At 43.7% G+C, this 26,272-nt stretch overlaps 1 protein-coding gene across 2 annotated transcripts in view; it reads right to left on the reverse strand.

Annotated features, from left to right (window-relative positions):
* The window catches only part of PRKDC (protein kinase, DNA-activated, catalytic subunit), a 712,087-nt gene that overhangs the window by 350,113 nt on the left and 335,702 nt on the right, over window positions 1-26,272 (reverse strand). The gene's annotated exons all lie outside the window — the stretch shown is intronic.

Raw genomic sequence — 26,272 nt, forward strand, 5'->3', positions numbered from 1 at the left:
AAAATTTCTTCATCACTTTAGGCCAATATGTATTCTTCCACATATTTTTTAGTAAAATAAAATAAAATAAAAAATTTTAAAAATCACAATAAGTGTATATTGATTGGTTTGCGCAACAATTATAGCGTCTACAAAATAGGGAATAGATTTATGGCATTTTTATTTTTTTTTTTTTTTTTAACTAGTAATTGTGCTGATCAGAGATTTTTAGCGGGACTGCGACATTGCGGCGGACAGAACGGACACTTTTGACACTTTTTTGGGACCATTGACATCTATACAGCGATCAGAGATAAAAATAGCCACAGAATACTGTATAAATGTCACCGGCAGGGAAAGGGTTAACACTAGGGGGGTGATCAAGGGGTTAACTGTGTTCCCTATGAGTGTTTCTAACTGTGGGGGTGGGGGCTTACTGGGACATGACAGAGATCACTTTTCCCGGCCACTGGGAACAGTGGATCTCTGTCATGTCACCTGTCAGAAAGAGGAAATGCCTTGTTTACATCCGGCATCTCCCCGGTTTGCCTGTGTACAAGGCAATCGGGGGCCACAGGAGGATATCGATTCCTCCCAAACCGCGGGCATGCTCCCGCAGCGTGGGCGCACACCGGCCCGCAACTGAGCTTGCGCGAACTGTCCCTTCTTGGGTCTTTTTGGTAAAACAAAAAAAAAAAAACAAAAAAATTTTGACTGCCTGGATAACGTCCAAAGAATGCAGTCGTCTCTCTTCCGCCAAACGATGCTGAGAGAAAAAAGAAGGCAAAATAATGTCCCGAATTAAGTGAAAGGTCGACACCACTTCTGGCAAAAAGGATGAAAGAGGTTGCAACACAACCCTGTCGTGGTGAAGGATCAAGTATGGTTCCCTGCATGAATTCCAACACCCTTCTAGACGAGGTGATGGCCATCAGGAAGTGTGACTTGCTGTCAGCAAGTCTAATGGCATTTCCTTGATAGGCTCAAATGGTTGTTTCTGTAACACAAAAAGCACCAAGTTCAAGTCCCAAGGACACATAGGTGACCTAATGGGGGGAAGCAAGCGAGTTGCCCCCTGCATAAAGGTTTGGACCAGTGAATGGGAGGCTAAAGGCCTTTGGAAGAATACTGATAGGGCAGAAACTTGACCTCTGATTGTACTCAAAGCCAATTTGATTTCCACAGCTGACTGTAGAAAAGAGAAAATTCTCCCAATCACGTATTTCTGAGGATGCAATTTTTTGGCTTCGCACCAAGCAATAAAAGTCTTCCAGACCTTATGATAGATCTTCCTAGTGACAGCTTTTCTGGCATTCACTAGGGTGGACACGACTGGTCCCGAGATGCCACAGTCCTTTCGCACCTTCAATAGCCATGCCATCAAATTTAGAGACTGTAAATTGGGATGGAACATAAAACCTTGAGACAGTAGATCAGGGCGACGTGGAAGCTTTCATGGCCCGGCTATTGTCAGCCTCACAATCTCCGGGAACCAGAGCCTTCTCCAGTCTGGTGCAACCAGAATGACTGGAACCCCCCTCTCTCTGAATCCTGTGCAACAATTGTGGAAGGAGAGGGATCAGAGTGAAAGCATAAACCAGAGAGTACTGGCTCCATGGAACTACCAGAGCATCTGTTCCGATTCCCAGAAAATCTCTTGTTCGGGACACAAACTGCTGTAGCGTGTTGTTGAACTTTGATGCCAGTAGGTCGACCTCTGGCCATCCCCAATGGCCAATTTCCTGGAACACCCTGGGTGTAGGGACCATTCCCCCAGAGCAGATCTGCTGGCGGCTGAGATAATTAATCTGCATTCCAGTTCTCTCCCCCCGGGATATGGACTGCCGATAGAATCGGCACATGTCCCTCTGCCCAGGTTAGAATGTGGTTCACCTCCTTCAGAGCTGAATGACTCCTGGTACCGCCTTGGTGGTTTATATAGGCCACTGCAGTGGCATTGTCGGACTAAACCCTGATAGGACAGTCCTGAAGCTCCACCGTCCAGGAACGTAGGGCCAGTCGTACTGCCTGTAATTCCAGGACGATGATGGGCAGGATCTGTTCTGTCCTTGACCATTTCCCCTGAGCTGTGAGCCCTTCTAGGGTCGCTTGAGAGACGGGCATCTGTATTCAGTACTCTCCAAGTTACCGGGGAGAAGGATCTTCCCTTTTGCAGGTTCCTGCAACCACCAGTTTAGGCTTAAGCGTGCCCCAGGAGATAAGAACATTGGATAATCCAGGGCTTGTCCTCTCCTGTTCCAAGCCAAGATGTCTTGCTGTAAAGGCCTGGAATGGAACTGGGCATAGGGCACCACTTCAAAGGAGGATACCATCCTCCCTAGAAGACTCATACAAAGCCGAATGGAGGGTTGTCTGGTGCCCCTTATCTGACACACCTGATCCTTCAGGGCACAGATCCTTGCGGGTGGCAAGAATACTCTTGCTTGGACCGTATCTAGGATCAGACCTAAATACTTTGAGCTGGTTTCAAGGCTGACTTTTCAGTATTTATGATCCAGTCTAAGCTTTTCAAATACTGCACTGTGCATGTTCTGCTCTGTTCTAGCGTCTGTAATGAAGGATCTCTGAGCAGGAGGTCGTCCAGATACCCGAGCACCAGGACCCCTTGAGCCCTTAAAAGACCCAGTACTGGTGCTAGGACCTTTGTGAACACCCGGGGGGAGCTGTAGCAAGCCCGAAGGGTAGAGCCACAAACAAAATGACGTTCCCCTACTGCAAATCATAGGAACCTCTGATGAGGCTGAAAGATAGGTACATGTAAATACGTGTCTTTTATATCGATGGAGGCTAGAAAGTCTCCCATCTGGAGTGAGGCTACTACTGAGCGGACAGACTCCATCCGAAAGGAATGTATCAGTAGATACTTGTTCAGGGATCTTAGGTCCAAAGTGGGCCTTGTGTCCCCGTTTGGATTTTAAATAGTAAACAGGTTTGAGTAAAACCCCGTGCCCCTTTCGGATACAGGAACCTTTATAATCACTCCTTGATGCACTAAATGATGTAGTGCCTGAAGCAACATGTCTCTTTCTGGGAGGATCCGAGGGGATGCTGGATTTTAGAAACCTCTGAGGGGGAACCCACCGCAACTTCAGCTTGTAACCACAGGATATAGCTGAGGTGACCCACTCGTCCTGAATTATTGTTCTCCAAATGTCCGCAAAGTGCAGCAGCCTTCCCCCCCACCCGGTGGAGTGCGGGCGTCCCCTCAAAAGGAGGGCTTGGTGCTGGGTTTAGAAGAATTTTGGACCCAGGGCTTTTTCTGGTATTGGCTTTGCGGCTTGTCCCTGGCCTAGCGCCCTGATGGTGGTGGAATTGCCTTGGCGCTGAGACATTTGAGGAAGCAGTCCCTGAGGTTTTTAAAATGAGGGACGCCTGGTGCTTTTCTTCATAGGAAGTAGAGAACTCTTCCCTCCGGAAATCTTTAGGATATATTTGTCCAAATGATCACCAAATAAACGTTCCCCATTAAAGGGGAAACCTGCCAATAACGTTTTACAAGGAAGCTCGGCTGACCAGTTCTTAAGCCACAAAAGTCTGCACATACTGTATGTACAGACAAGAGAGCTAAACGAGAAACCTGCTGTATTGAATCCTTTAAGAAGTTAACAGCAAAACACAGCGCTCGAGGAATATCTGTCTTATTTTCAGCCAGATCATCCTACCGGTTAGGCCCGTCAGGCCGTCTGATCTGATCCTTTACGGACTGGCAGATACCAATTGCTGCAACAGCTGGCTGAATAGCTAAACTGGCCAAAGAAAAGGAAGCTTTTAATAATGACTCCAATTTCTTGTCAACAGGGTCTTTCAAGCCCTGTGCATTATCCACCGGACAAGTTAAGTTCTTGTTTAAAGGAAGAGACTGCTGCATCTATGGCTGGCATGCTCCACTTCTTAACTTTTCTTCCATGGGATATAAAAGGGAAAACAGGAGCAATCCTGTGCTCTAACCAGGCTAGGGCCGAGGACAGTTCATCCTTGGTGATAAAGGGTGAAGCAGCAGCGTTGACTGTAGGCATAATACCAGATAGGCGCAGCGGCTCAGATTGGCCGGAAGTCTCTGGTCCTTCAGGGGATACAACACTAGGAATACAACTAGGTTCATCAGGAACTACTGAGGACATAGGTGTGCCCTTCCTGCAGTGTTAGTCCTGCTCCTCTTTTTTGAAGACATTTACTAGCCACAAAAAGAGTACCTGGGTGTAGTCTTAAAACACCTCAGAAGGGAGACCCTTTAATAGGGCTCACCAAGCCCCTATGCAATAATCCTGCTAAGCACCTTTAGCCTGCCAAGCAACACCTAGTGACTCACGTGACCCAGGAAAGGAGAAATGAACCGCTGCAAATGCCTGGTTCAGAACCTGCTCTGTGTCCCACAGCTGCCTTTCCGGAAGCACTGCATGCTTAGCTTACACAGCCTAAATATGCTGGCCGTGCGCCGGAACGTTCTGTGCATGCGCACGCACGTGGTCCAGGCAAACGGGCGTGGCTGTATTCACGTATGACGCGAATCTTTGTGCACCTAGATAAAAGCTACGGCGCATGTGCGGGGAAGCCGCGTGCGCTATGGCCGCCAAACAAACTGCTGAGCCCAGCGGTGCTCTTGCTAACGCACGTGAGCCATGGTGAACCAAGGCAAAATGGCGCACCGTCATGCGCCATCATACAGGTAAAAAAAACAGCCAGACACAAGCAAAAAAAAAAAAAGGTACACTTTTCAAACATCCACACCTTGCCCAAAACTTCCCATGTATGGTCACCGCACACAGGTGTCCAGCCTCTAGCTATCTTGCCTGACTGTTACAATCACTTGGACACCCCACAATAAGTAAAGGGGTTTCACTTAACCGTCCAGACACAGGGCAGATTAGAAACGAAGAGCCCAAACTTCACCCATCACGGCAGGTTCCTGTCACTTGAGGACCTTCAAGGACTGGGTACCCTTTTCATGTTTAGGGTCCACTCCCTTGGACCTGTATAGAACCCTTGCAGACACTGATAAAAAACTGAAATACTTCCTGTATGGGAGGGGTTATATAGGGGATCACTTCCTGTCTAAAGACCTTTGGTCTACCAGTGTCCATTCACCTGGAGATAAAGTATAACCAGGTAATGAGGTAGGTAATGAATATTAGCCTCTGTGTCCCATGATGTATGAAAAAGAAAAAAGGAGAGGATGAATCAGAAACTAATTATGAACAAAAGTATGCGACAGGAGGATTATTCAGATAAAATAATATAATAGGGGACAGACACATCTATTAAATAATAATCACAATGAACGGCAGTCATGTTCAATATGTTGCAATTGTGTGTCTGCGTCTCTACATATACTGTACATAAAGATAAAACAACAATACTATCCCAAATTCCATTCCTATTCAGCTCAACCATGCAGAACCCAAACAATCCAGTCCCCCCTATATTGGTCACATCTTCTGGTCCCAATACCCCTTCCCATATAGACAACACCACTGTTGGTGTTACTGAAGATCACAATTCATTGGATCTTACACGTACCAAACTGCCCAATCCTGTTAACATTTTTGGTCCTTCAGTAGTTGCCTCTTCTTGTTCCAGTCTGCAGACTATTAACCAGCCAGATATGCCCATAAACAGTTTTGGAGGTTCCCCACCATTGTAGTCTAATTTTTATTTTTTTTAGTTCAGACCCCACCCCCGATCCAGCCCAATAAAAAGAAAGCACAAAGAAGGAGGTAGGAGAGGGGGAAAACAAATCCAGATACACTACGTCCAAGCAAATTGCAGAAACTTTTAAAATCTACAATTTGTCCTCCCAGAGCCGGAATGAACAGGAAACATCACTGTTGGCCCGGGGACTTCATTTTGCCCCTACCACCATGTCCAATTCTTTCACTATGTTTAAGGATCTAAATAAATTAATTTGGAACTTGACCCTTAGGAGACACTATAAAATAAAGGCCAACAAAGCCACCATTGCAGACACCGCTTCCCCCTGATTACAACCATTCCTTACTTACGAGATACATCTACTGACCAACGTGCTACTCAGGAGCTTTGTGATTTATGGAATGTCGATGAGGACGACGATTTGATTGCCTGGTCTCAGTATTCTCATTCCTCTCCGCCCACAATGCACACCACTTCTAGACCCTAGTCAGTTTTTAATCCCATACAGTCCAAGGGACCATATTTAGAAACCTTTTATCATTTAGTTTTTAAGGAACTTACTGATCTATGTAAACCAGAATCGTCTAGGCCTCATTACCCCTTGACCAATCTTAACCACCAGGAAAATCTAGCACTTAAAGCCTTGGGTACTATTATAAAGCCAGCTGACAAAGGGGGAGGTATTGTGCTACAAACAAAACCGATTATCTTTCAGAAGCAGCTTGCCTTCTCTCGGATTCCAACACCTACAAGAGAGTGAGAGCTGACCCTCTACCCAAATTTATTGAGGAGTCTAACCAGTTAGTTACGGATGCACAGGTAAAGGGAATACCTAGTAAAACTGAGGCAGCCTTCTTAGGTAGACAATTTTTTCAAATCCCCTATTTCTACCACTTACCAAAGATTCATAAAAACATTGATCACCCACCAGGGCGCCCAATAGTGGCCTCCATGGACAGCATCACTTCTAGTTACTCTTTATACATAGAATATTTTATTCAACCGTTGACACAGGCCCTTCCCTCCTACTTTTGAGATGGCACCCATATGATAGATTTATTACTTCCTTACATGTGGGCCTCCTCATATCAGTGGGTCTCTCTTGACGTCTGTTTTCTGTTCTTTGTATACCTCCCCATGCAGTTGGTCTTTAAGCCATGGCACATTTCCTTGGTGAGGATCCCCTCCTCAACACACAACTAGAATTTATTCTTCTGGCAACCAAGTTCTGTTTGGAAGACAACTATTTCCTGGTGACTACTATCTTCAAAAACAAGGCACAGCTATGGGGGCTAATTTTGCCCCTAGTTATGCAAATTTAGCTATGTGGCTGTGGGAGACCAGGTGTATTTGGGATAACAACCCCTTTGCGGCACACCTGGTCTTCTATGGTCGCTATATTGATGAAATCATCATCTGGGATGGCCCCTTGAGCTCAGTCCAATAATTTGTCACCCATTGTAATTCAAATAACTTTGGCCTATCCTTCACTTCATTCACTTCAGTAGTAGACCCTGTGTCTACATGTTTTTTTGGACTTAGAGCTTTTTCACACCAACTCCTATACTAAACCCATGGCTGGAAACTCATTTCTTCATTATTCCAGTTGTCACCATCCCAAATGGGTCCGTAACATCCCCAAGAGCCAATTCCAATGCCTGAGGTACAACAGCACAGGATTACAAGCAACAGAGCCTTACCCTAAAGAAAAAATTTCTAGACAAGGGCTACCCCCCCCCAACCTGATTGACGAAGCATGCTCTTTATACTTAACAGAGAGCATGCCCATCTCGACCACAAAGACCTCTGAATCTGTCACCAGATCTAACAAGTGTCCCCATTAGGCAAATTGCACTCTAGCACTTTGTTGTGTGCACCCCAAATTATTAGGTATTTTGGGGGTTTTTAAAGGCAAATCCACTCTGTAATACAAGTGTACTCGCTGTAAATCTGAGGGGAAGCACTGGTGATTTTATCATCTGATCATATAAAAGCAAAGATGCCGTTTTTTTTATTTTCCTTGCATGTCCCCCTCGGATCTCCAGCACCTGTACTTTCACGTGCACTTGTAGTACAAAGTGGATTTGCCTTTAGTAAATAAACCCCAAAGTCTAATATGCCTAATAATTTGAGGAGTACAGAGCAAAATGCTAGAGTGCAATTTACCTAATGGGGAAACTATTTAGATTGACCTGTGTCTCCCCAAGGAAAGACATTGGTAGGGTTTTACCCTCACTTCCTGTTTGGCTATGTGACAGGAAATGAATAAATTTGAAGGAGAAACTGGCAAAATTTGGGAGGTGTCTTCACCCAATCAGGGGTGTAGACATCCCCAAAAACTGACAAGACTTCTAATCCCTCTGCACCCTATCCCCAAGCAAAAATAAGAAAGGACATTTATTCAGTCATTTAGTTTCACTTTGCAAAGACACATTCCTCAGTTCAACTGTGATGCATTTCAATGGCCCATTTAGTCCTTGTTTATTAGAAAACACCAGTTGCCTTTCACTATAAACATTTGTTAGTCCAGTCCTGGAAATCTGTATCTGCTCTACTATTAATTTCCATAAAAATTGGGTTCCTGCAGCTAGATGCACCAAATGCAATTTAGATGCGCGACCGCTGTGTATGTGAGATGCACAACTGCTGTGTGCGCAGAGGTATGTACACATGGGGCATATGTGGCTCCTGGAAGCGGTGGTCAGCACACAGGAATGACATTATGCCCCTCCAGGAAGTTGCTTGTACTGCTGCTAATTTCTTCCCACCCACCATGCCCCGCTCTCACTGTTCTGAGGAAGAGATAATACTTATTTGCAACCTAAGATAATTATTGATTTATTTTTACATGGGGTGGTGTTTGTGTGGGTCGTGTGTGTATGTCTAAATGATTTGGCCTCAAAACGCACACCTACTTCCTCTGTACAGATTCACTTCCGGGCCAATGTATATTGCTTCCTGCTTCAGTGTGTATATGTATATATATATATATATATATATATATATATATATAAATAAAAGTCAGGGATTTTTTCAGTGGGAACAGTTCCGGCACCTCCAGCACTGAATGTGTGTAATGGCAAGGAGTGCTGGGTTGTGCTACAGTGTCAATTGATGCTGGCTGCTGGTGGATCTATTGTTGCTGGAGGGGATCTATTTCTGCAGAAGGGTTGATTGCTGCTGGGGAGGTCTATTGTTGCTGGTGGAGTGGGTCTTATTTTGCTGGGGGGTCAATTGTCGCTGGGAGGGATATACTGTTGAGGGAGCAGTCTATTATAGCTGGCTGCTAGAGGGTCTATTATTGCTGGGGGTATTTTGTTGTAGGTGGTCCATTGTTGCAGGGGGGGATCTATTGTTGCTGGTGGGTCTATTATTGTTGGCTGTGGGGGGGTCTATTTTACTACTTTTCTTGTTATCAATAACAAATTCCAAACAAATTACTTAGTACCAGAGAGAGAGAGGGGTGGGTAGGGGGTGGAACCAAGGATTTGTGCTAAGAGGTAGGTAGGGGCAAAGACAATGGGTAACTGCCAAAAGGGGTTGTTCCTGCACTTATTCTCTGAGAAAAAAAGCTAGATAGATAGATAGATAGATAGATAGATAGATAGATAGATAGATAGATAGATAGATAGATAGATAGATAGATAGATAGATAGATAGATAGGATATGTGGGTTCTTGTGTTCACCAGCAGAGAGAAGTTGGGTAGATGCCAAAATCCCAATTCTGGAGGCATAATAATGGTCTAGCACAGGGGTCTTCAAACTACGGCCCTCCAGTTGTTCAGGAACTACAATTTCCATCATGCCTAGTCATGTCTGTGAATGTCAGTTTTACAATGCCTCATGGGATGTGTAGCTCCACAACAGCTGGTTTGAAGTTTCCTGATCACTCTAGCATGTCTTGAAAAAAGGTGTTTTTTCATGTGCCTTGCATAATGCCCAAGAAATATAGTTTGGAAAATACAAGTGGGTCATGGCACATCTACATTCCAAATTTGGCACTTTGGATCGATGCAACCATTACATGGTCTTACAAAGTTACAGGACTAGACATGCCAGGATCCCGCCATCAATGTTGGAGTTCCGCTCTTCCAATGCAGAGGGGCGATGAAACATTGCAGTTCAGACACTCATGGTTTGGATGTGAAGTCTCAAAGGCACCAGGATTTCTTTGCTGTCTTAAGCCTACCTTGAGGAGTTCTGGCGTGTTCAAGAAAGGAAGAGGAGGCCGCAGTGGTGGTGGGGAATGATCAGGGCTTCTGTTGTGGGTGGGTGCAAGATCATTGAAGGAGGACATAAGTTCAAGAATGAACTTCAGGGGGAAATGTGATGGAAATATTGAATTTCATATTTATATCAATGAGGTTCAAGTGGACCATTGCAAGGACTCCAATTAAACTGCCTTGCCCCATAGGATATATATATATATATATATATATATATATATATATATATATACACGTGTATATGTGTGTATCTATGTGTGGGTATATATATTTATATATGGGTATACATTTCTTAATATCATGATAGAGCACAGCTCACCTTAGGAATGTAGTTACACAAGAAAGTCCCCAGGTGTTAACTGGATCAAAGAGTATTGGCAGACCTTAAGGCATCCATTCTTCAGGGGGCCATTAACATGCTTCCAATACACTGGTGGGAACCAGGAAAGGTCCCCAGGTGGTAATTGAATCAACTCACCAGGGGGCCATTAACATACTACTGTCGGGACTGTTTGGGCTGGGAGATCAAAGGAGATTGTTAATTAATTCATAGACTGTTAGGTACCAAGGGGTCTCAATGTTCCAGCAATGTCTGAGCATGAACTTTCACACAGTTTCAGATGTGACCAATCAGAATTGAAGACAGCTGTAAGCCAATTAGCAAAGAGGCTTCAAATGTAGCCAACCAGACTTTGAGACATCTCTGACCCAATCAATATGTTGCATCTGTTGATTGGTGGAGAATGCATATAAGAGAGAGGGCTAAATGGTTTTGCCCTGTCCAGCCAGAGACCATCTAGGGGATATGCTGTCTGAGTAATGTATACTGGAATCTCTGTTTTTCTTTCTTTCTAACCTTTTTGTATCCTAGGATTTATCTTATGATATTGTATATCTTGTATCTGTCCATTGTAAACATTTATGAGTTCGGCCTAAATTAACTTTGCAGCCTAGAACAACACTGTACTTATGACATCACTGGAGATATATGATAAATTCTAATTATTCTAACTTTCTTATCTGTGTAAATAAATGTAATTGTTTATCTTTTTTCCCTGCTATCGTTCGTTTTTATTCTTACATAGACAAAGGTTTAATCACTTATATTTGTATCGTTAATCGTTTAAGTGAGGTATGAATATTTCCGAAACAGTCATACACTATGCAATCTTGGCCAATCTCTGTACAACTCGTAATTTAGGCAAAATAGGTAATAGGAAGACGCACTTTAACAATTAATTCAAAATATAGGAAATCAAACAGGCTCTTGCACTAAATCTAATTTAAGATCTAACTGATTGCAGTGTAAGGTCACCTTTAACCACTTCCACCCGGCCTATAGCAGAATGACGGCTGGGCGGTGGTTCAGTTATCCTGACTGGGCGTCATATGATGTCCTTCAGGATAACAGCCGCCACGCACCAGTGGGGGCGCGCATCGCGGCGATCGGTGGTGTGGTGTATCAGTCTGACACACCACTACACCGATCTCAGTAAAGAGCCTCCAACAGAGGCTCTTTACCACGTGATCAGCCGTGTCCAATCACGGCTGATCACAGTGTAAACAGGAAGAGCCAGTGATCGGCTTTTCCTCAATCGCGTCTGTCAGACGCGAGTAGAGGAGAGCCGATTGGCAGCTCTCCTGACGGGGGGGGGGGGGATGCCCACCCAGGACCACCATGGAAGGGGGCAATATGTGGATGGCCAGGTATGTACCCCATGGCCATCCACATATGAAAAAATATGCACAATAGCTGCCAATCAGTTCCCACAAATGGGCACTGACTGCCAACATTATGGTCCAGATAAAACAAGTGATGCCCAGCAATGCCACCCATCAGTGTCATCAGTGCCACCTCTCAGTGCCCATCCATGCCCACCTATCAGTGACCATCAGTGCCACCCATAAGTGCCCAGTGCCGCCTATGAGTGCCCATCAGTGCAGCCATATCAGTGCCCGTCATTGAAGAAGAAAACTTACTTATTTACAAAAAAATTTAACAAAGAAAAACGTTTTTTTTCTAAATTTTCGGTCTTGTTTTATTTGTTACGTAAAAAAAAGTAAAAATCGCAGAGGTGATCAAATACCACCAAAAGAAAGCTCTATTTGTGGGAACAAAATGATAAAAAACTTGTCTGGGTACAGTGTAGCATGACCGCGCAATTGTCATTCAAATTGCGACAGCGCTGAAAGCTGAAAATTGGCTTGGGCAGGAAGGTGTGTAAGTGCCTGGTATTGAAGTTGTTAAAGATCAAGATCTCTGAAAATATAAATTTATTGGGCTTAGAAACACTTCTCTGTTCTTTGTAATGTATTGAAAGATTTGGGTAAAAAAATAAAAAACATATTTCCAAGATATATTAGAAGTGATAGGAATGAGATTAGCATCAAAAGGGTTAATTAACTGAGTACACCTACTAATTGCCTAACAAGACACATCGAATGAGATGAAATTCACCAATTGTATTGGGCATACTCTAATACCAATAAGAAAACCGCAGTTACCCTAGCGCAAGTATTTATTATCGTTATTTGGGTTTCAATGTGCGCTGATTCGCACGTTCAATTAACAACTTTTCCAGTGCACCAATTAATGTATGAACCAGTGCAGTGCCTTCTTAGTAAATCTAAAAAACGTGTAGTCAGTGTAGTGTAGATTATACTAATTATAATTTATATACACACATAAACACATTATATATATATATATATATATATATAGATATATAGATATAGAGAGAGAGACATATATATATACACACACATACATACAGCTGAAGTTTGCATATCCTGGCAGAAATTGTGAAGTTTTGGCATTAATATTGAAAATATAGATCATGTCAAAAAAACTGTCTTTTATTTGAGGATAGTGATCACATGAAGCTATTATCACATAGTTTTTTGGATCCTTTTTAAACCATAATGATAACAGAAATCACCCAAACAGCCCTGATAAAAAGTTTACATACCCTGAAATTTACATACCCTTGGTACAGACACAGAAGGTGGCACACACAAGTTAAAATAGCAATTAAAAGGTTGATTTCTCACATTTGTGACTTTTTAAATCACAATTCGTGTCTGTGTATAAATAGTCAATGAGTTTGTTAGCTCTCACTTGGATGCCCTAAGCAGGCTAGACACTGAGCCATGAGGGGGTAGAAAAGAACAGTCAAAAGACCTGCGTAACAAGGTAATGGAACTTTATAAAGATGGAAAAGGATATAAAAAGATACCCAAAGCTTTGAATATTCAAGTCAGTACTGTTTAATCCCTTATTAAGAAGTGGAAAATTCAGGGCTCTTTGGATACCAAGCCAAGCCTGCTTGGTGCATCCATGTAATATGATAATAAATGGTTTCATGTGATCACTATCCTTGAATAAAATATTTTTTTTTTTTAATGACTAGTCATATTTTCAATATAAATGCCAAAATGTCACATTTTCTGCCAGGGTATGCAAACTTTTGTAGTCAGTGTAGAATATATATATATATATATATATATATATATATAAACAGTGCAGGCAGTGTAACATACACACACAGTGCAGTCAGTGTACTGTATATACAATGCATTGAAGTGGTTAAGGGAAACCCATGACAGAATTAAAGGAAAAAAAACGGTATTGCCCCCCCCCCCCCCCCCACAGTCCATACCAGGCCCTTTGGGGACTGGTATAGATTATAAGGGGAACTCCACGCTAAAATTAAAAAAAAAGCGTTGGGACTCCCCAAAATCCATACCAGGCCTTTTGGGTCTGGCATGGATTTTAAGGGGAACTCCATGCCAATTTTTCTTAAAACATTGGCGTGGGGTCCCCATACCAGACCCTTATCCGAGCATGCAGCCTGGCAGGCCAGGATGGGGGGGGGCCCACGCCAGTTTTTTTCTTACATTTTAGCTGGAGCTCCCCTTAATATCCATACCAGACCCAAAGGTCGTTGATTTTTATCTATATTGCCGGTATCCGGCAATACAATACAGCCGCAAGCAATTTTAAATTAAATTTTTTCCTTTAGAAATGTAATTTTGCTGCGGGACTGTAAAACACATCAAGACAGATGCGCCACTTTACAGGCAGACTAAGGCACGATATTTAAAGGAATATTTCATTTTTATTGTTTCACTTTAAGCATTCTTAAAATCACTGCTCCTAAAAAAAACGGTTGTTTAAAATCTTTTTTTGCATTGATACATGTCCCCTGGGTCCCCATACACTTTTTAGGGCAATAACTTGCATACAAGGCTTTAAAATTAGCACTTTTGATTTTTCATGTTCATGTCCCATAGACTTTAATAGGGTTTGCATAAATTTTTGCCTGTTCGCATGTTCTGGTGCAAACTGAACCGGTGAGGTGTTAGGCCCATCCCTAATTTTCACGTCCCATTGGCTCGAGCCCGGGGCAGCCTATATGAGACTAAAAGCTCCAGTAACCAATTAGATCTGAGGAAAAGGCGGATGCTTTGAAACGTGTCACCCGACATGTCGCGGCGTCGCTTCCTGTTTTCAGACCGCCCCATGTGCGTTCCACATTGGTTTGTACACCACAAGGAAGGAACCAGGCCAGCTTTACCAAACCTCCTTGCTGTCACATCGCTGCAGCCCGTTGGGACACTACTTTGGACCAAGTTCTGGACTCCTCCAGTGTCCATGGACATTCTTTGGCGTTATATGCCCGTTTTTAAACAACATTAAGCGAGTAGCCATTTGACTGATATTTTAATAAATTTCATTCCTTTCGTATTGCACTTTGTCATTCTGGCGCACCTTGTCATTTTTACATTGTTTTTCAGAGACTGCTTCGCTCCCAAGGGAGCTGCCGCTAGTGCCTTTACAGCAATCCATTGGACTTATGAACTTACTGGGACTTTAATAACATTATAATACCATTTTTTGCATATATATTCCTATTTACAATTAATGATTGTTTCTAATTGGATGCCCCTCCTCTTATAGCGTTGTGCATGCCCCAATCCTTGCGCCATCTTCCTTTACGTATTTGTTGCTGTTGGTCATGCTCTATGTACTTCTCAGGAGTATTGGGATGCAGTGTCTCCTCCAGCCACTAGAGGGCGTGGGTTCACTCAGCATGGCCTAATCCTGTATAGACAGGAAGTAGAAGGGTGGCCATTTTCTGGTGGACCATGTGGGTTTAAGCAAGGCCTCTGAAGCATAACCTCGGCCATGGCTACATAAGAGCTATGTGACCAGATAAGTCATAATTATATACTGCATAAAGGTATTCTTGTATACTTACTGCTTAATCCTGGGGGCTTGTACAACTATCTGTCGATGCACCCCTGTAAGGGCATCGGTGCACTTTAAGGAGTTGTGTCTCCAGTATAGTGTGCGCTGTTCTGAAGCAGCATAGAGGCTGCATTGGATGCATATGTGCTTGGCTAATCCTGCAAAACTAGTATGGGGCCTGGTGCAGTTGAGCAGATGCATGCTTGCACACTAGCTTAAACACATGTTTGCTAAAAAGCGTTTGCAAAACCGCATGGTTGCAAAAACACGTTGCATGAGACACATGTTTTCAAAAACACAAGTTGCATGAGACGCATGTTGCACGAGATGCATGTTTGTGTACATGTTTGCATAGATACATGGTTTTAAATTGCATTGACGTATGCCACATAGATACAGGTTTTCATAGACACATGTCGCAAGTTTGCATAGATACATGTTTGGATAGATACATGTTTACATAGACACATGGTCGCATAGACACACGTTGGCATATATACATGGTTGCATAGAGGACACATGATGAATAGAGGACACATGATGAATAGAGGACACATGATGAATAGAGGACACATGATGAATAGAGGACACATGATGAATAGAGGACACATGATGAATAGAGGACACATGATGAATAGAGGACACATGATGAATAGAGGACACATGATGGCTAGAGGACACATGATGGCTAGAGGACACATGATGGCTAGAGGACACATGATGGCTAGAGGACACATGTTTGCACATAAACGCATATTTTCATAAACACATGCTTGCTTACTACCATAAACATGTTTGCATAAATGCGTATTCTATAAACGCATGTTTAACCTTCTCAGATCCGGGCCATTGCCAAATGACGGCAACAGCGCGGATCTGAAAAACCGGACTACGTCTATTGACGTCGTCCCCTTTCCTCATTCCCAGCGCGCTCTCGTGAGCGCGCCTCGGGGAAAATCTGTGTTGGCCGTGTCCCTTGGACACAGCCAATCACAGATCGCTGTAAACGGCCAATCACAGCGGCCGTTTACAGCGCGATCGCCGCCTCCAATGAGAGATGATCTAAAAGGTAAACAATTGAGATCATCTCTCATTGCCGGCTCTCTCTCTCCTCACACAGAGACAGCGTGTGAGGAGAGAGAGCTTCTGTGAATAGTAAAACAGCAAAGTGTGACACCAATATAGTGCCATCTGTGCCCACCTGTGCACATCAGTGCCCACTTGTGCCATCAGTGCATCATCAGTGCCCATCAGTGCCCGTCTGTGCCCGGCAGTGCCCGTCTGTGCCCGGCAGTGCCCGTCTGTGCCCGTCTGTGCAGTGCGCATCTGTGCAATCAGTGCGCATCTGTGCAATCAGTGCGCATCTGTGCCAACTCATCAGTGCCCGTCTGTGCCACCTCATCAGTGCCCATCTGTGCCATCTTATCAGTGCCCATCTGTGCCACCTCATCAGTGCCCATCTGTACCAATCAGTGCCCATCTGTCGCTTCAGTGCCCACTTGTGCCATCAGTGCATCATCAGTGCCCATCTGTGCCCGTCTGTGCCCATCAGTGCCCGTCTGTGCAGTGTGCAATCAGTGCGCATCTGTGCAATCAGTGCGCATCTGTGCCAACTCATCAGTGCCCATCTGTGCTGCCTTATCAGTGCCCATCTGTGCTGCCTTATCAGTGCCCATCTGTGCCGCTTCATCAGTGCCCATCTGTGCCACCTCACCTGTGCCATATCAGTGCATATCTGTGCCCACCTGTGCCGCCTCATTAGTGTAAATCTGTGCACATCTGTGCTGCTTCCTCAGTGCCCATCTGTGCTGCCTCAGTGCCCATTTGTGCCGCCTCATCAGTGCCCATCTGTGCGATCAGTGCCCATCTGTGCCGCCTCATCAGTGCCTATCTGTGCGATCAGTGCCCATCTGTGCCGCCTCATCAGTGCACATCTGTGCCATCAATCAGTGCCACCTCATCAGTGCAGGCTTAGCACACAGCTGTGCAATCTCATAACCACCAGCAGCTATGTCCAAAAAAAAAAAGCTTTTCCGCCGAGGAGGCATACCAAATTCTTTCTACGGCCGACGAGAGCAACGCGGAGCTCTCTTTTTCAGATTCCCTTTCCAATTCGGATTCTGACGTAAATTACGAGCCAGTCCTCAGTAGCGAAACACTTACAGACTCAGAGGAGGAAGAAACTCGGCCTGCCAAACGAAGGCGTTCTAGTGAGGAGGCAGTGGCATCCACCAGCACCGCAGTGGCACCCGCCAGCACCACAGTGGCACCCGCCAGCACCACAGTGGCACCCGCCAGCACCACAGTGGCACCCGCCAGCACCACAGTGGCACCCGCCAGCACCACAGTGGCACCCGCCAGCACCACAGTGGCATCCCCTAGCACTGCAGTGCCATCCACTAGCACCGCAGTGCCTCGGCAAGAAAGGCCAAGTACCAGTGGGGTGTCACCCCAGCCCCAAAGGGTTAGGTCCCATGCCAGCCTTCCCTTTGCACTTCAGAACCCCTTGTGGCTTCCTCCGAATTCAGGAGAAGCTAGCGTTCCCCCTTTCACGGCCCAGCCAGGAGTCCAGGTGGATACAGGGAATTTCACCCCAATTAATTTTTTTAATTTAATTTTTACGGAGGACATGTTGGCGTCAATTGTGGCCCAGTGCAACCTGTATGCACAGCAATTTATTTTGCAAAATCCCACATCATATTATGCCTGTCCCTATGAGTGGAGAGACCTGACAGTGGAGGAGTTCAAGGTTTTTTGGGGCCTCACATTGAATATGGGGCTCACCAAAAAAAACGAATTCCGTTCCTATTGGTCAACCCACCCCCTCCACCACATGCCGCTCTTCTCCGCGGTAATGCCCAGAACCAGGTATCTGATGATAATGAGGTTCCTACATTTCAGCGACAATACCCAGTGCCCTCCCCGAACTGATCCAAATTTTGACAGGCTTTACAAAATTCGCCCAATATTAAATTATTTTTCCGAAGTATTCCCCCAGCTGTTCACCCCGGACCAACAAATATGTGTAGATGAGACCCTTGTGAAATTTAGCGGCAGGCTTAAAATTAAGCAATATATCCCCAGCAAAAGGGCCCGCTATGGGGTGAAGGTGTACAAACTATGTGACCGAGCCACAGGGTACACATATTCCTTCATAGTGTACGAAGGGAAGGACACCCAGCTGCAGCCTCCTAATTGCCCGGACTATTTGGGAACCAGCGGGAAAGTTGTTTGGGACCTCATATACCCCCTACTCGACAAAGGATACCACCTGTATGTAGATAACTTCTACACTTCTCTGCCCCTGTTCCACAACCTTCATCGGAAGAAGACGCCAGCATGTGGCACCGTGAAAAAAAATCGGAAGGACTTTCCTCAAAGTCTTGTTAATAAAGAAGTTGAGAAAAGGAGAAACGGCATGTCTGCGTAACAAAGAGATTCTGGCAGTGAAGTGGAGGGACAGAAGGGATGTGTATATGTTGTCTTCCATCCACAACAACACCTATGTGGAAATCCCCAGAAGGAATGGCCCCATCCAGAAACCCACATGCATACATCAATACAATTTGTTTATGGGGGGAGTTGACTTCAACGATCAAATGTTGGAACCATATCTTGCCACAAGAAGGACATACCACTGGTACAAAAAAGTAGCGATTTATTTTTTTCAATTGGCCATATACAACTCCTATATCATTTACCGCAAATCCACACAAAACCCCCAACCCTTCCTTGGCTACCAGGAGGAAATTTACACTGCCCTTATATTCCCGAACGGCCCACCAGTAAACATCCGATCAGATGTTGTTAGTCGACTCTCCGAGCGCCACTTTCCAGATGAACTCCCTCCCAGACCAACAGGCCAAAGACGTCAAAAAAGATGTAAGGTGTGTACCAGAGCAGGAGTCAGAAGAGACACATCTTATTATTGTGCAGAATGTCCTTCCGAACCAGGCCTCTGTATAGGTGAATGCTTCCGCCGTTACCATACTTCACTAAATTATTAGTGAAGTATGGTAACCGTAATCCTCAGTTCCTGCCTTCACACCCCTTATGCCACTGCCTGCTCTGTAACTGACCCTGGCTTGTTATTTGACCACGCTTCTGCCTGCCGATTTTGTACATACCGCTGCCTCATCTGGAACTGACCCTGGACTGTTTTTTCGGCCATGCTTCTGCCTAACGATTCTGTACATACCTCTGCCTGATATGGAACTGACCCTGGACTGTTATTCGACCATGCTTCTGCCTAACAATTCTGTACATACCTTTGCCTGATCTGGAACTGACCTTGGACTGTTTGACCATGCCTCTTGCCTGCCTCTTGGACTGATCTTGTACCCTGCAACTGGACTAGTGGGATTCAACACAGGGGTCTCACATATGTGAGGGGCTCCAGAATAGTTTTTCTGGATGAAGAAAACAATTTTCTTTGTTTTCTCATTCCTAGATTAGGGTCTGGAGACTCGGAGGCTTCAAAGAGATTTGGGTGGGAGAAGCCTCTACCCCTGTCCCCATTCTGTCCTGAACGAGGCCCTACTTCTGCCTGCTGCCTGTAGGAGTTACTGCCGTCATGCCTCTGTTTGTCGCACTGACCACAGCACATGGACCTTGTTCCTGCCTACTACCAAGACCAATATTTTGGCACTGCTGACAATCTCTGCCTGCACTGACCCTGCACTGCACTGACCTATGGACAGTATCCCTGCCTGCTGCCTGTACTGACTATGGACAGTATTTCTGCCTGCTGCCTGAAAAATTGTGTTCGCTGTTGCTGACCAAGTCCCTGCCTGCTGCCTGGACCAGTGCTATCCTCCTGTGGACAACTGTACTACTAAAACCACAGGTAATCTTTTGTTTCTCTTTGCTCAGCATAATGTATTTTGGGGTGTAATTCTTGGTATATGCATGCTATGTGTCCCTGGAACAGCTGATGGTGTTCCTTGCATGTTGGATCTCTGTATGTGGCCAGGCTGTGTAAAGGTCTCACACATGTGGTATTGCCATACTCAGAAGGAGTGGCACAATGTATTTTGGGGTGTCATTTTTGCTATGTAAATGCTATGTGTTGGAAATATCCTATAAATGGACAACTTTGTGTAAAAAAAATGCGTTTTCATTTTTTTTCCACATATTCCAAAAACTTCTGGAAAAAAATGAACCATTCAAAAGACTCATTATGCCTCATAGATTATACGTTGGGGTGTTAGCTTTACAAAATGGGGTCATTTTGTGGGCGTTTCCATTGTCCTGGTGCTCCAGGGCCTTCAAAACTGTAATAGGTGGGTGAGAAATGAGATGTGTAATTTATGCTCGTAGAACGCCTGAAAGTGCTACTTCAATATTAGGCCTCTGTATGTGGTCAGGCTGTGTAAAAGACTCACAACATGTGGTATCGTTATACTCAGGAGGAGTAGCAGAATGTATTTTGGGGTGTTATTTTTGCTATGTAAATGCTATGTGTTGGAAATATCTTATAAACTGACAACTTTGTGTAAAAAAAATGCGTTTTCATTTTTTTTCCCACATGTTCCAAAAACTTCTGGAAAAAAATGAACAGTTCAAAAGACTCATTATGCCTCATAGATTATACGTTGGGGTGTTAGCTTTCAAAAATGGGGTCATTTTGTGGGCGTTTCCATTGTCCTGGTGCTCCAGGACCTTCAAAAGTGTAATAGGTGGGTGAGAATCGAGATGTGTAATTTATGCTCCTAGAACACCTGAAGGTGCTACTTCAATTTTAGGCCTCTGTATGTGGTCAGGCTGTGTAAAAGTCTCACACATGTGGTATCGTTTTACTCAGGAGGAGTAGCAGAATGTATTTCGGGGTGTTATTTTTGCTATGTAATTGCTATGTGTTGGAAATATCTTATAAACGGACAACTTTGTGTAAAAAAAAATGCGTTTTCATTTTTTTCCACATTTTCCAAAAACTTCTGGAATAAAATGAACCGTTCAAAAGACTCATTATGCCTCATAGATTATAGGTTGGGGTGTTAGCTTTCCAAAATGGAGTCATTTTGTGGGCGTTTCCATTGTCCTGGTGCTCTAGGGCCTTCAAAAGTGTAATAGGTAGTCAACAAGTTAGATGGGTAATTTATGCTCCTTGAACACCTGATGATGCTCCCTGCATGTTGGGCCTCTGTATGTGGCCAGTTAGTGAAAAAGTCCCACACATGTGGTATTGTAATACTCAGGAGGAGTAGCCGAATGTATTTTGTGGTGTCATTTGTGGTATGCACATTCCATGTGAGAGAAATAAGCTATTACAATGACAATTTTCTGAAAAAAATATAAAAAATAAAAAAAAACCTTAATTTGCAAAGAATTGTGGGAAAAAATGACAACTTCAAATAACTCACCATGCCTCTTACTAAATACCCTGGAATGTCTACTTTCCAAAAAGGGGTCATTTGGGGGGCATTTGTACTTTCCTGGCTTGTTAGGGTCTCAAGAAAGGAGATGGGCCTCAGTACATCAGGTGTGATCAGATGTGATCATTTTTTTATGATTTGTACCATAGCTTGTAGACTCTATAAATTTCATACAGAACACATAATATCCACTAATTTGGGTTATTTTTACCAAAGATATGTAGCAGTATAAATTGTGGCCAATATTTATGAATAAAAATTGCTAATTTGCAAAATTTTATCACAGAAACAAAGAAAAAAGCATTTTTTTTTCAAAATTTTCGGTCCTTTTTCATTTATAGCGCAAAAATTAAAAAACCCAGAGGTGATCAAATACCACCAAATGAAAGCTCTATTTGTATGAAAAAAAGGACAAAAAAATTGTTTGGGTACAGTGTTGCATGACTGAGTAATTGTCATTCAAAGTGTGAGAGCACTGAAAGCTGAAAATTGGTCTGGGCAGGAGGGGGGTTTAAGTGCCCAGTAAGCAAGTGGTTAAATAACTTGAACTGCTTACCAATTTTTTTTTTTTTGCATTGAACTGCATAATTATGTTATTATTTGCATTAAACTGTATAGATATGTGCTTATTCGCATTAAAATAGCATACATAAATTCATGAACAGCAAGAATACTTGTATACCTGCATGTCTGCATACCTAGGTACCTACATAACGGCATATCTGGGTACCTGCATACTTACATACCTATGGAGTTGTATAGTAGTAGACTAACATTATTGTAGGCCTGCATCTTTGGGGAACTGCGTGTTGGTTTATGACTAATATAGTCACTATATTATATACCTATTGGACCAGCTAAATGACTCCAGAAGGGAGAGGTGGCCAGGTGAGGCAGGTACACCACCCTCAGGTCCATTGATCTGGCGGTGTTCACATCTCCAGTTGGACCAATCGCATCAGGGTTATCTCTGAGCCACTTTGGCGCCTGATCTCGGATTAAGCCTGGTTAGTGCTTGGATGGGAGACTGCCTAGGAATACCAGGGGCTGTAAGCTCTTTCACTCCTAAGTGAGGGAGGCATCTGAGGCTGCTGTTTTGAGAGTATTTTAGGGCAGTCTCTGAGGTGGTTCGCTCAATCTTTAGCCGGCAGAAAGCAGTTAAGTACACCTCTTGGGACTGTTTGGGTCTTCCACAGAGTCGTCAGCCTTTTGCCTTGCATTGGCTCTTGGAGCAGAAGTTATGGGCTCATTATTGTAAAACAATTAAATGGTAGTGGTTCCAAAACCACAATAGGGACACGAGGTCTATCTTAAGATCTCAAGCCGATCGGCACCCTTCTGTTTCAGATCTGATCAGGGATGACCTCCCTGCAAGCAGTAGATTTTGAGGTCCATAATCATCAGTAAACGCATATCTTCATGTGCCGTTTGTTTCCAGGCTCATCAAAGATTGCTGTAATTGCAGTAGAAAGTCAACTTTTTTTTTTCTTTTTTGTGAATCTGCCCTTTGAGCTGGCCACAGCTCCTGAGGGTTCACAAAGCTACTAGCCTCGGGTGCTGAACTTGCTGAAGACACAGGGGGTGTCAATCTCCGTATACCTTAATAGTCTTTGCTCAGGAAGCAGTCGATTACAGGGTTTCCTTCAATAAATTTCCATAGGAAGAAGTTGTAACTAGGTTGAAGCACGTTCCCTACATACATTCCTACTCCAGGTCTTTTGTAGAGGATCATTCTCTCTGTCTGGAACTTGAACATCCAGGCATTGGATTGCCGGAGGGCTCTGTTCCCGGGGTATTGCAGAGCTAAAAATTAGTGGTTGATGGTTCAGAATCTGGAAAAGGTGAAATTCTTTCTTTTAGGTGTTTGGAAGATAATAAGCACTGATGCCAGTCTGTCCAGTTGGTTTAAAGGTAGCTACAGTTCAGTGGACTTGGTCTCTACAGGAGAGAATATTGCCCTCTTGGCAAAAAGCCTCCAGTTCCCGTAAATTCTTCAGCTGTCTTGCATGAACTGAACGTTTGAGATCTCCTCAGAGTGGCTCAATGATATTGAGATCAGGAGACTGAGATGGCCACTCCAGAGCCTTCACTTTTCTGCAGTAGCCAATGACAGGTCGACTTGGCCTTGTGTTTTGGAACACTGTCATGTTGGAATGTCCAAGTACGTCCCATGTGCAGCTTCCTGGCTGATGAATGCAAATGTTCCTCCAGTATTCTTTTATAACAAATTTTGCCGACAATTTTGACCAAATTTCCTGTCCCTTTGTAGCCTCTCACATCCCCAAAACATCAGCGATCCACCTCTGTACCTTTCATCATAGGCCTTGTTGACTCCTCTCCAAATGTAGTGTTTATGGTTGTGGCCAAAAAGCTCAATTTTGGTCTCATCACTCCAAATGACTTTGTGCCACAAAGTTTGAGGCTTGTCTCTGTGCTGTTTGGCGTATTGTAAGCGGGATACTTTGTGGCATTTGCGTAGTAATGGCTTTCTGCTGGAGACTCGACCATGCAGCCCATCTTTCTTCAAGTGCCTCCTTATTGTACATCTTGAAACAGCCACACCACATGTTTTCAGAGAGTCCTGTATTTCGCCTGAAGTTATTTGTGGGTTTTTCTTTCCTTACCGAATAATTTTCCTGGCAGTTGTGGCTGAAATTTTAGTTGGTCTACCTGACCGTGGTTTGGTTTCAACAGAACCCCTAATTTTTTACATCTTGATTAGAGTTTGAAAACTACTGATTGGCATTCTCAATTCCTTGGATATCTTTTTATATCCCTTTCTTGTTTTATGCCGTTCAACTGCCTTTTCCCAAAGATCCTTTCACACTTCTTTTGCTTTCCCCATGACTCAGAATCCAGAAATGTCAGTGCAGCACTGGATGAAAGATGCAAGGATCTGTCAGAAAACCAGAAACGCATTGACATTTTATATATACACACACACAAATTACAAGCAAACAGATCACAGGCGAGGCTGGTTACCTTTGACAGCCATTCAAACCCCTTTGTGTCAACTTGTGTGCATGTTATCAGGCCCAAATCACCAGGGTTTGTAAACTTTTGATCAGGGTCATTTGGCTAGTTTCTGTTGCCATTATGATGTAAAAAGAGAAAAAAACAGTTGATTGATAATAAATGGCTAGCCAAACACTAACCATGAGTGAAAGAAAAAAGTTTGTGTGTTATTCATATTCTCTGAAAAAAGACCAAGAAATCATAAATTCTGCCAGGGTATGTAAACATATGAGCACAACTGTACATTGTAGATGTCATATAACCATTACCATAACCAGTCAAAACAGTTTTGAAATGCAGAGAAAACAGTCTACCAGGTCAGGGGTGTAATTTATCAGCTAAGCATTTCTGTAAAATGCCCCGTATTCTTTTTTGTGGGTAATGCAGGAACCTTTTCACTTACTGTTTTACGTAGGAGGATTCCCAACCACATGCCACTTGCTGTCTCTCACACATATAGATGGTCTAACATATCAGTGTCAGTACGGCTAGTTTATAAAATGTATAACTGCCTTCAAGTTTGATTATTGTTAATGATACAAAAAGTAGAGAAAGAGAAGAAGTTACACACCACAGGCATCAGGCTGAACACTACAGTGTGAGGTGTACTGTGTATTCTGACTACAGTGGAGGACACAGAATACAGCTCTTTTACACTGACAGAGTCCGCCAGCAGATCCATCTGCTCAGCGGAGAATCTCTCCACTGATCCCTGCCTAGCAAGCAGATGAGGTGTCCGTGTCCACTCCGCTGATGCAGAGTGGCCACCGGGACACAGCCTGCTTTCCTCTATGGACAGTCGGACGTAAATGGACCACCTGTTCCTTTACATCTGACAATCATCCAATCCAATCTGCCAGACAGATGGGGAATGGATCCCCTGTGCATCTGTTTTTGTCGGATAGGATCAGATCGGATGACGGTGGGCGTAAACTGACACATGTCCATTAACAGCCACAGCTCTATAAAGGGCAATGAATGGTCTGATCAGGTCCACTTAAAAAACGGAGAGAACTGTGAAAGGGGCCTGAAGACTTTGCTCAGTGCAGTGCTGTGTTCATTACACTGTGATCAAAGATACAACTTTATCTGTATCTAGATACAAAAAGAGGTACATAGGTATGATTGTTTTCTTCCCCCATTCATTATTGACAGATTTATAGATTTAGAGGGGGTGTCTCCTAATATTTTTACCTGCACTGCTCATGCCTAAAAATAATCAACAGATAGATGGGTTTGTGTATTTAGAGAGTTATTGTAATCATCAATTAAAAAAAACCTGTGTTGAGAGAAATTCAAAAGAATGCCACTGCATTCCTCTCCTTCATAAAAGGTTAGCTGCCTGCCCATAATGCTTATATAAAAAGGCATCGACAAAGTAATTCATTGACCTGAAAGAAGCCTGTAGTTAAGAGTTTCTAATTTCACTGGCCAATAACTTGTTCTGGGTCAGTGACTGAGAAAACAAGATAATCTAAGAATCAGCATGACAGCCGGGAAATTAGTATGTTCATAATGTGGTCAGCAATTGCAGTCTCCATGTTTGTCTCAGAACATTTCCGTTATGAGTACATATAACTTAAGAGCAGTTTCACATCTTTTTTGAAAGGCACTCTTTGCTGTTGCAACACTCAAATCTGACCTGGTGTAAGGCATACTGTAAATGCTAAGGATAATTCTCCCAAAATAAAAATATCGCTAACAATATAATGTTTTAGTTATCACCAAGTTAAAGAATATAAGCAAATTCAACATG

This window comes from Aquarana catesbeiana, linkage group LG05 (assembly GCF_042186555.1).
Source record: "Aquarana catesbeiana isolate 2022-GZ linkage group LG05, ASM4218655v1, whole genome shotgun sequence".
Lineage (NCBI taxonomy): Eukaryota > Metazoa > Chordata > Amphibia > Anura > Ranidae > Aquarana > Aquarana catesbeiana.